General features: G+C 36.8%; 1 pseudogene; it reads right to left on the bottom strand.

The window, feature by feature from the left end:
* Window positions 1-11,135: 11,135 nt before the first annotated feature.
* On the bottom strand, window positions 11,136-11,253 carry LOC111733663 (annotated as a pseudogene).
* Between the last annotated feature and the right edge of the window lie 288 nt (window positions 11,254-11,541).

Below are 11,541 nucleotides of genomic sequence, written 5' to 3'. Positions count from 1 at the left end.
GAGCAGTCTGCATCTCCTCTCAGGTGTTGAAAGTGCTAAGCTGTGTAATTTCTGATTAAGGGACTCAATGCAGGCCTGGTACTGAACAAGCCTAGTGTCCCCTGTTGAGGAAATAAGCAGAGAGAGAAGAAAATACACTCATTCCTCTTGGCCCCAGCCACCTCCTTATTATCTCCAAACTGACCTTAAGCCCATCCAGCTAGCCCATAGACTCCTAGTCTAGGTGCCTGTAAGTCCTTCTACCACATGGCCACCAAATCTGACCATGGTTTTCCTCTGCTCAAAATTCTTCCATGGTTTCCTAGCACCACGACATAGGGCCTAGGTGCCTTCTACTAAACTATCAAGGCCATCTGCGGTTGGAGCCTTCCAGACTACCCAGCCTCACTTCATAGCTTCCTGACCTGACCTCCTACAGAACCCCCTCATATCCTGGGCACTCTGTGTATCCCCTACCCAAAGACCCTCCCTTTCTGCCCACCCAGAGACAGGCACTCATATCTTAGGCTAAGGTCATGGGCATCCTCTAAACCAAACCCAGGTACACTGGGTCTTTCCCACGTCAGGCCCCCACAGCTGCCAGGCAAATATGTGCCTCCTTCATAACACTTACAGCTTCTTATTTTAAGTATACCTTTTCATGCCTGTGTCACATGCAGGTGGTAGACAGTTTCAGATCAAAGCTCTTGTCTTCTTTATATGTCTCTGTAATCTCAGTCAGTGCAGGGTTCAGCATAAAACTGTTAAGTAAATATTTGTGAAAGGACAGAAGGAGGGAAGAAAGGAGAGAGGGAAAGAAAAAGGGAAGAAGGGAGAAAAGGGCAGAGGGAGTGAGGAAGGGAGGGAACTGAATAAGGAGAAGAGGTGGGGGAAGAGGAGGGCAGGGAGAAGAAGAGGGAAAAAGAAGGGATAAAGTTATTTGGTTGGTTAGTTAGTCAGTCAGTCAGTTAGTTAATTTATTCATTATTTCATTGCTAAAATGTGACCAAAGAGAGCCATTTGATCCACAGTGTAGAATCAAATTTGACTTTGTGAGCCTACACTTGAGCAAACTATTCACAGCCTAAGAAGCAAGTTCATGCTCCAGCCATGATGCCAAGAAATGAAATAGCTTTATCCATCTTGTACCTGAATTTTGTTATCCAAAGTATAATATGAAAGATAAAAGCAGCATAATGAGGTGTTGTGCATTATTGGAAGGGGAGCAGAGGAACAGGAAACAAAAACCAGAATCTTCCAGGAAGGACGCTCCCTCCTTTTCCTGAGTAGCCTTGCTTACTTTTTTTTTTAAGTTGGCTCAAAATTTTCTTTTTTTGTTTTTATGGTGACATTGGTTAACAAAATCCAATAAGTTTCAGCTGTACACTTTAACAGTAAGGCATATATATGTTTACACTGTGTATTCACCTCCTATAGTTAAGTTTCTTTCTGTCACCACATATTTGACTCCTTTTACCCCAATTATCTCCCCCTACCATCACTCCTCTGGTAACCACTAGTCTATTGTCCATGTCCATGAGTCTCTGTTGTTTGTCCTGTTCATTTGTTGCTTTTAGATTTATATCCCACATATAAGTGATATCATGTGATTTTCAACTTTTTCTGTCTGGCTTATTTGCTTAGCACGATTATCTCGACGTCCATCCATGCTGTCGCAAATGGCAATCTTCTTATAGCTGAGTAATGTTCCATTATATATATTTGTACCACAGCTTCCTTAGCCAATCATCTATCATAGGACACTTCAATTGCTTCCATGTCCTGGCCCCTGTGAATAATGCTGCTATGAACATCGGTGTGCAAATATCTTTTTGCATATGAGTTTTCAAGGCTTTGGGGTAAATAAGCAGTAGAAGGATTCCTAGATCATATGGTAAATCAATTCTTAGATTTTGAGGAACGTCCATACATATGTTTTCCATAGTGGCTATACCAATTTGCAGTCCAACCAGTAGTATATGAGGGTTCATATTTATCTGCATCCTCGCCAATATTTATTACTTGTCCTGTTGATTATAGCTATTCTAACAGGAGGAGATATTTCATTGTGGTTTTAATTTGCATTTCTCAAATAGCTAGCAATGTTGAGTATCTTTTCATACATTTGTTGGCTATTTGTATGTCCTCTAGAGTGAAGTGTATGTTCAGGATCTAGGCTCATTTTTTGACTGGATTGTTTTGTTGTTGTTGTTATTGAGTTGTGTGAGTTCTTTGTATATTTTAGATATTAGGCCTTTATCAGAGGCATTGCTTGCAAATATATTTTTCCATTTAGATGGTTGTCTCTTTACTTTATTGACAGTTTCTTTTGCTGAACAGAAGCTTTTTAGTTTGATGTAGTCCCATTCATTTATTTTTGCTTTTACTTCCCTTGGCTTTGAGGTCAAATTCATAAAATGCTATTTAAGTCCATGGTCCTTGAGTTTAGTTCCTATGTTTTCTTCTATGCATTTTACTGTTTCAGGTATTATATTTAGGTCCTTAGTCTATTTTGAGTTAATTTTGGCGTATGGTGATAGACAGCAGTCTAGTTTCATTCTTTTGCAGGTGGCTTTCCAGTTTTCCCAGCACCATTTATTGAAGAGGCTGTCCTTTCCCCACTGTATATTTTTGGCTTTTTGCTAGAAAATAATTTTCCCATATAAACATGGGTTTACTTCTGGACTCTCGATTCTGTTCCACTGGTCCACGTGTCTGTTTAACTGCCGATACCATACCATTTTGATTACTGTCACTTTGTAGTATAATTTGAAGTCGAGCAGAGAGATGCCTCCAGCCTCGTTTTTTTTGTTTGTTTTTTGTTTTTTGTTTTTTGTCTCAGGAAGGCTTTGCCAATTTGAGGCTTTTTGTACTTCCATACAAATCTGATTTTTTTGTTGTTGTTGTTCTATTTCCTTTAAAAATGCAGATGGGCTTTTGATGGGGATCACATTAAATCTATATAATGCTTTAGATAATAAGGCCATTTTAATTATGTCGATTCTTCAAGTCCAAGAACACAGAATACCTTTCCATTACTTTGTATCTTCTTTGATTTCTTTCAATAGGGTCTTGTAGTTTTCATTATATAGGTCCTTCACATGTTTCGTTAAATTTATTTCTAGGTATTTTATTCTTTTTGGTGCGATTACAAAAGGAATTATTTTTTCCACTTCTTTTTCTGACACTTCATTATTAGAGTATAGGAATGCTATGGAATTTTGAACATTGATTTTGTATCCAGAGACTTTACTTCATTTGCTTATTGTTTCTAGCAATGTTCTTGTGGAGTCTTTAGGGTTTTCTATATAGAGAATCATATCATCCACAAATAGTGATAGTTTGACTTCTTTGTTTCCTATTTGGATGCCTTTTAAATCTTTCTCTTGCCTGAGTGCACTCACTTCCAATGTTATATTGAATAAGAGTGGCAATAGTGGACAGCCTTGCCTTGTTCCTCATCTTAGAGGGAAGGTGTTTAGTTTTTCGCCATTGAGTATAATGCTGGCTGAGGGTTTGTCATAGATGGCCTTTATTATGTTAAAGTACTTTCCTTCTAATCAATTTAGTTAAGTGTTTTGATCATAAAAGGATGACATATCTTATTGAAAGCTTTTTCAACATCTATTAATATGATCATATGATTTTTATCTTTTAATTTGTTTATGTGGTATATCACATTAATCAATTTGCATATATCGAATCATACCAATGCCTCTGGGATGAAGCCCACTTGATCATGGTATGTAATCTTTTTAATATGTTACTGTATTCGGTTTGCTAGTATCTTATTTAGGATTTTTGTATCTGTGTTCATGAGAGATATTGGTCTGTAGTTTTCTGTGATCTTTAAATTTTGTATCAGGGTAATATTGGCCTCAGAAAATGAGTTGGGAAGTATTGTCTTCTCTTTGATTTTTTGGAAGAATTTGAGGATAATAGGTATTAAATCTCTAAATGTTTGGTAGAATTCACTGGTAAAGCCATCTGTTCCTGGACTTTTACTATTTGGTAGGTTTTTGATGATTGTTTCAATCATAATGCTCATCAGCAATCCATACTGCTTATCAGTCTATTTAGATTTTCCAGTTCTTGATTCAGTCTAGGAAGGTTGTATTTTTCTAAGTACTGGTCCATTTCTTCTAGGTTATTAAATTAATGTTATATATTTTTCATAGTATTTTTGTATGATCCTTTGTATTTCTGTGGTGTCTGTTATAATTTCCTCTCGACATCTCTGATTTTGTTTATTTGTGTCCTTTCTCTTTTTTCTTTAGTGAGTCTAGCCAGCGGTTTGTCAATTTTATTAACCTCAAAGAACCAGCTCTTTGTTGCATTTATTTTTTCTATTGTTCTTTTGTTTTCAATTTCATTTATTTCTGCTCTAATTTTGATTATTTCCTTCGTTTTGCTGGCTTCAGGCTTCATTCATTCTTCCTTTTATAGTTTTTTAAGATGAAGTGTTAGGTTGTTTATTTGGGCTCATTCTTGTTTTTAGAGATAGGCCTGTAATAATATGAACTTCCTCTTATGACCGCTTTTGCTGTGTCCGAAAAGTTTTGATATGTTGTACTATCATTATTATTTGTTTCTATGTACCTCTTGGTCTCTCTTTTTATTTTTTCTCTGACTCAGTTATTTCTCAATAGTATGCTGTTTAATCTCCATGTATTTGCAGGTTTTCCCTCTTTCTTCTTGCAATTGATCTCTAGCTTCAAAGCACTATGATCAGTGAATATGCTTGGTATGATTTCAATGCTCTTATATTTGTCGAAGTTATCTCTGTATCCTAGTATGTGGTCGATCCTTGAAAATGTTTTCTGTGTACTAGAGAAGAATGTAAGCCACTGTTTGGGGATGAATGGCTCTGTAAATGTCAATTATGTCCAGTTAGTCTGATGTGTCTTTTAAGGTTATTATTTCCTTATTGATTTTCTGTTTAGTTGATCTGTCCATATCTGACAGTGGAGTATTTAGGTCCCTTGCTACAATAGTGTTTAGGTCTGTTTCTTCCTTTAGTTCCATTAATAATTGTTTTACATATTTTGGGGCTCCCTGATTAGGAGCATAGAAATTAATAAGTGTTATGTCTTCTTGGTGCATGATTCATATTCTTATTATGAAGTGTCCCCCAGTATCTTTTCTTACCTTTTTAATTCTGAAGTCTATTTCTTCCGTTATTAGTACTGCTACTCCCAGTTTTCCCTGAATGCAAATTGCTTGAAATACCATTTTCTACCTTCTCACTTTGAGTCTATATCTGTCTTTGGAACTGAGATATGTTTCCTGGAGACAGCATAAGTTGGGTTTTGGTTTTTGATCCAATCTACAACTCTGTGTCTTTTTATTGGTGAGTTCAATCCATTTACTTTTAGGGTGATGATTGAAATATGAGCTCTTCTTATAGCCATTTTATTTTTGCTTTCTAGTAGTAGTGTTTCCACTGTTTCTTTATCCTTGTCTTTGTTTTCTTTATTTTGGTTAGGTTTTGTGGGCTTTCCCTCTGGTCCTCCAGTTATGAATCTTCGGTGTGTGGTTACCATTGCAAATGTGTACAGGACAGTTATATATATACAGTCATTCATTTTCTTCTGCATGTGCCTTATCTCTATTCCCCTTTGTGAATTTGGATCTCCCCTTTTCTGTCATTCTGTCTCAATTTGTCCCTATGTATGCTAAATGTTCATTACTATCTTGCTATAGTAATTCTCTTCTTACTGTTTAAGTTTATATAGATCTGTTCTTAGTAAGAGTGCACTCCTCTGCTGCTATTTTCCTGCTAGTCACCTTCCTCTTAAATATATATATATATATTTGTTGTTGTTGTTGTATTTTGTCTTAGGTGAGCTGATTCCTTTTAGTATTTCCTGTAATGTAGGCCCTGTAGTGGAGAATTCTCTCAATTTTTGAATGTCTGGAAAGTTCTTTATTTCTCTTTCATATTTAAAGGAGAGTTTAGCTTGAAACATTATTCTTGGCTGGTAGTTCCTTTAAGTTAATAGTTTAAATATTTGATTCCACTCATTTCTGTTTGTAAGGTTTGTGCTGAGAAGTCCGATGATAATCTAATGGGCTTTCCTTTTAGGTTGCCATCTTCTTTTCCCTGACTGCCCCAAGAATTCTTTCTTAGTCGTTGATTTTTGATAATTTTAATACAATATGTCTTGGTGACGACTTTTTTGGGCTGAGATAATTGGGTGTTCTGTTGACTTCTTGAAATCCAAGCTCTAGCTCATTCCTTGGATTTGGGAAATTCTCGTCAACTATTTGTATGAAAATGCTTTCTAATCACTGCTCCTTTTCCTCCCCTTCGATAATGCCCATTATTCTTATGTTTCCTGTCCTGATGGTATCAGCTAGTTCTTAAATTCCTCTTTCATTATTTTTCATTCTTCGGTTTCTCTCTTCTTCTCTGATTTATTTCTATATTTCTGTATTCAATATCAATGACCCTTTCCTCCATTTGGTTGACTCTGTTTCTCAAGTTTGCTATTTCATTTTTCAACTCTTGCAGTGTATTTTTTTTTATCTCCAGCAGTTCTATTTGTTTCTTTTTGAGGATTTCTATCTCCTTGCGAAAGAACTCATTCTGCTCATCTAGTTTGTTTTTCAATTCCTGAAATTATTGATATGAATCATTTTGTATCTCACTGAGTTTTTTCAGAAGTACCATCCTAAATTCTCTGACATTTAAGTTGCATGTTTCTGTGTCTGTAAGCTTATTTTCTAGAGATTTTTCTCTTTCTTTCTGAGATACCTGGTTTCCTTGGTTGTTCATGGTGTTTATTGGACTATTTCTATGCCTGGGAATTCATGGAAGTGTATTCTGCTTTTTTTCAAAAAGAAGATTTATTATATAAAAGTCTCTCTTTAGTTTGTTGCAAAGAAGGCATTTTTTCTTTTGGCTTCCAGTAGGTTCATCTAAGCCTCTTGGATCACTGCTTTATATAAAGCCTTAATAATGTCTTTTTTCCCTTATAGATGTTTGATCACACTCGCTACTCTCAGCCCCAGTCTCTGTCAGTGTTTGCAATAGTTTTGGTAGAGTTTGCTCAGATTCCCCTGGGGCTCTGCTGTGTTCAGCCTTGGAGTATATAGGGGGAGAGGACTTCTGGGTTCGGGTATTGGGCGCTATGGCTCAGCCTTGATTTTACTGCCGTGGCTGGTGCGAATCAACTCTTGATTTCCTGCCATCCCCGCTTCTCTGTCATCTCACTTCTCTGCTTTCTGCTCTGATGACTGGGCCCTGCCACAGGTATCGTGTCATCCATATCTTTCCCAGGCAGAGCTATTCAGAGAACTCACTGCACTGTCTCCCCTCAGGGAGCTCTGGCTGCGAGGGGCAGCTTCTTTTTTTCCTCCCAGTTCACTGCCCAACACCCGGGGTTCTGACCTGTGGTAACTCTTATGCGCAGATCCCATGCTCAGGCGTGCTGTTGTGCAGTTTGGGTGTTTTTTGTTGAGTTTTAGATGTTCAGCTTATTGTTGTTTCAAAGAGAGAGATCTGGGGATGTCTCTCACTCTGTAATGTTTCTCCAAACTCCAGCCCTGCTTTGAAAGCAAGAGAGGAGTAGGAATCTGCTGCCATGGTGAGCACTCCTAAGCTGTCCCACAAGGTGACAGCTTAGTGCAAATGCTCCAGAGGCCAGGCTCCTTCAATTCCAGGTCAAACTGCAATAGGAGCTCATTATAAGGAATGACAAATTACACCTTTTAAGCTCTGTTCCATTTATAATGATAGATAAGAATGCTGTCACCTTCGCCTACCATCTGCTCCATCACAGGATGTAATTTCCCTGCCCTGAACTTCAAATTAAAAGAAATCTATAACTAAAACCCAAAGAGCTGCTAATAAAGAAGACATCATCTCTTGGCTGATGTTGAAAGCTGAAATTATGACTATCAAAGGGAGATAGCAGGTACAGGCACATCTGGAGCCTCCCCCAGGAGATGAAATTTACCTGAGTCCCACTGGGGTCAGGTCCACTATGAACACTTGACATATGACCTTAGCGAAGGGTTCCTTGTAGCAGGCACTGTGATAAGAACCTATGCATATTCTCATTCACTGTTTGCCACCAACCTACAAGGAAGGTATCATAAGTGAGTTATGCACATCACAAAACTTATGTAGCAGAGATGGCTATAAGTCCTCCAAAATCCATTTTTCTCTTCCTCTTTAATACTAGAAGTGTATCCTTCCACATGACTGGATAGTGGCATCACACCTTTCCTACAATCAGGCAGGGTCCAATGGGAGCAGAATCGGTGGAGTTACTCATAGGCCAGAGAACTTAAAATGAGGAACTTTCCTCCTCCATAGTCTTGTTCCTCCTCCTACAAAACCATGCCTAGAAAGATTTAAAACTCAGCCTTGATCATATAGATAAAAATAATGCCTAAGGAATTGGGCAGAAACAAAATGGAAGGAACCTAGGTCCCTGAATAAGCATATGGAGCAGAGCCATCTGCTATCCTGGAATTCAGATGGTCATGTGAGAGACAAATGATCTCTATCTGATTTGAGTCTTTGTTTCCTGGGGTCTACTTGTTGCAGCAGCAGAGTCCAAACACAGGTAGTTCTGTCTAATTTCAAAACCCATGGTTTATATTGGTTATGTCATTCAATGTCCAGTCGAATGAACAAGACAGAAATTTACTTTTATTTGTTTGTTTATTTGTTTGTTTGGAGTGACATTCATTAACAAAATCATATAAGTTTCAAGCATACAATTCAATAATACATCATCTGTATATTGTGTTGTGTGTTCACCAGCCAAAGTTAAGTTTCTTTCCATCACCATATATTTTATCCCCAATACCTTTACCTACCTCCCCCTCTCCCCCTCTTTGCTCTGGTAACCACTAAACTATTGTCCATTTCCATGAGTCGCTGTTTGTTTGCCTTGTTCATTTGTTGCTTTCAGTTTTATGTGTCACATATGAGTGAAATCATATGGTTCTCAACTTTTTCTGTCTGACTTATTTTGCTTAGCATGATGATCTCAAGATTTATCCATGTTGTCACGAATGAGTATTTCATCTTTTCTTATAGCTGAGTAATATTCCATTGTATATATGTACCACATCTTCTTTATCCAATCATCTATCAAAGAACACTTCAATATGAAGAACCAGTTATGGAAGTTTTAGAGACTGGAGATTAGGAAGGAGAAGCTGAGGGTACACAGAGACTATAATTAATCTAAAAATAAAAGGTCTTTCAAAGCGAGAAGAAGTAAGCGTTGATTGAGATCAATAAAGATAGCTATTCAGAACACACTGATTCATGTAGAAGCCAAAATAATGTTCTAATTAAGGGACAAAAGCAATGGTTATATTTGAGAAAGGGAAGGGGAACAATTACTTAAATAGAAGAAAGGTATTTCTATTCGTGCTGATAATGTAGTGAAGTTAATTCTAAACATTTTAAAATTCAGTCCAGTAGTCATCAGTCCTATAGTCATAATATCTGATTTCTTGTTATTTTTGCAAACAGTTCTTTGGAATGCAAGGTTGCTTTAGGCCCAGTCCAAAGGTTATTGTTCCTTGTTTTAAAATTTTTAAGACTTGAGACATAAGAAGTGGAAGGCAGTTACTCTGGCATGGTAGCTCTTCCTCCATTTTGATCAGCATCACTGATCAACCTTTAGAAAGTAGCATTGATCAGTTATTAAAAGTATCATTGGCCCTCTATTGTCAGGAAGCTCATTTTGGTTATGTCATGCCATGGTTGGTCCCTCATCACCAGGAAGGCTCATTTCTGGTATGTCATGTTCCACATAGGAGGAAAAGAAGTATTTTTTCTTAGACTGAGAACACATTTGAACAACAAGAGCACTAAAACAGAGGAAGTCTTTACCATCATGTTTCTTTAGGGACAACCATCTTCTGTAATTTCTTGAGGTTTCTCATATAAGTCTCATAGGCCATGCTGATTATCTCAAAATGTTGAGGAACTATTTATCAGAGTGGTGTCTTTATTACATCAAACTATGCAAAACAATCATTTATAACAGCAAAAATTCCTATAATATCAAACAAAATTCTAACTCCAATTTGAAGAATAGGTCTGAACCAGAAAGTGATACCTGAGGGCAGTCAACTGAAGATATTAAAGAACCATGGAATATCAGTGGTTACTTATTTAATCATTTGGCTTGTGCCCACATTTTATCTAGTTCCATTTTTATTTCACCAGAGGTGCTTTATCCAAATACAAGATCTATTAATAAAGTAAACGCCATCTTGCCTAGCTAGGGTATAGTTAAGAGCAATTCTATTGTCTAATGTAACTTATGCAAGGGAATTTAAATATTTTTCCAGTTGGCTATTATTGTGGTGGTCATTGCAACACCTCATCAAGGAAAAAATATCTTTTCAAATCTGATATCTTTATTAGGGCTGACATCACCAGCTATTGAGCATCCTTGACTATGTGTGCTACAATTTGCATATTTTGACCTGTCAAGTAGGTTTAAATATGATGCCCAATGTTGTTGTCTTCCCAGACAGAAGAAAAAGGGAAAAATAACTATTACAGTGAGTGCTTGGCTTCTCATATTTTTTGTGAAATAGAAAGGAACTAAAGCTGAGGAGGGGGAGGTAAAGGAAGGTATAGATTATACAGGCCTAGTCCAGAATCTTTGGTTAGCTGTGCACAACAGATGTCATCTGCTTCATTTCCTACTAATTTTAAGTTTAAATACTCTGTTGGTTAAGCAGTTCAATTAGGTGTAAGAGCTTTCTTTAAAGTCGGAAACATGATTCCAAGAGTCAATACCTTTAAATTTAGTCACACATAGAGTAGTTAAGAATACTTAAAGTTTTGGAGAGATCATGTAAAAAGGAATAGATAAATGCTTCAGTTTTGCTTACAAAGATATAATTTACCAAATTGCTATAGGTCATTGGTAGCTTAGAAAAAAATTTTCTTATATCTGGAAAGAGAGGATCAAAAACCAGTAATATTATATAGAACAAGTCATAAAAATTATAATTATCTTTATCAGTTTATTTAGTCTTATGTTATTAATTCTTATTGATTTTGGTCTTCTAGTAGCATAATTTTATTAATCCAGTTTTTCCTTAGAGTTCTGTAAATCTTTACCCAATTCACTGTTGTGGTTTTTTTGTGTGTTTGCTTGTTTGTATTATCCCTACACCACCTGGTCTTCCTAGGTGGTCTCCCATCCAAGTACTAACCAGGCCCGACCCTGCTCGCTTCCAAGATCAGATAGGATCGGGCGTGTTCAGGGTGGCATGGCCATAGACAGTGTTGTGTTTTTTAAAGTTAATTAGAAGTCCATATTTTAGAATATCAGAGTCTTCTCCATGAATTTCTCTAAGATGAAACATTGGTGTAAAAACATTTTTGTAAAAATATTAGAGTAAAACAATAATTGTCTGTAAACAATAAAAGACATAATGGCCATGGTTAAAGATCTGGTGAGAGTTCACATGCATAGTACATATAAATAATGCAATCGATTTGGGTGTCCATTTCAATCTTAGTTAGCTCTACCATATATAAAATCCTTTTCTCAAAATCCCTCCTTCATG

Source organism: Pteropus vampyrus, unplaced genomic scaffold, assembly GCF_000151845.1.
Source record: "Pteropus vampyrus isolate Shadow unplaced genomic scaffold, Pvam_2.0 Scaffold607, whole genome shotgun sequence".
Classification (NCBI taxonomy): Eukaryota; Metazoa; Chordata; class Mammalia; order Chiroptera; family Pteropodidae; genus Pteropus; species Pteropus vampyrus.
Note: the sequence above shows the minus strand (reverse complement) of the source record. Positions and strands in the feature narration are given on the sequence as shown.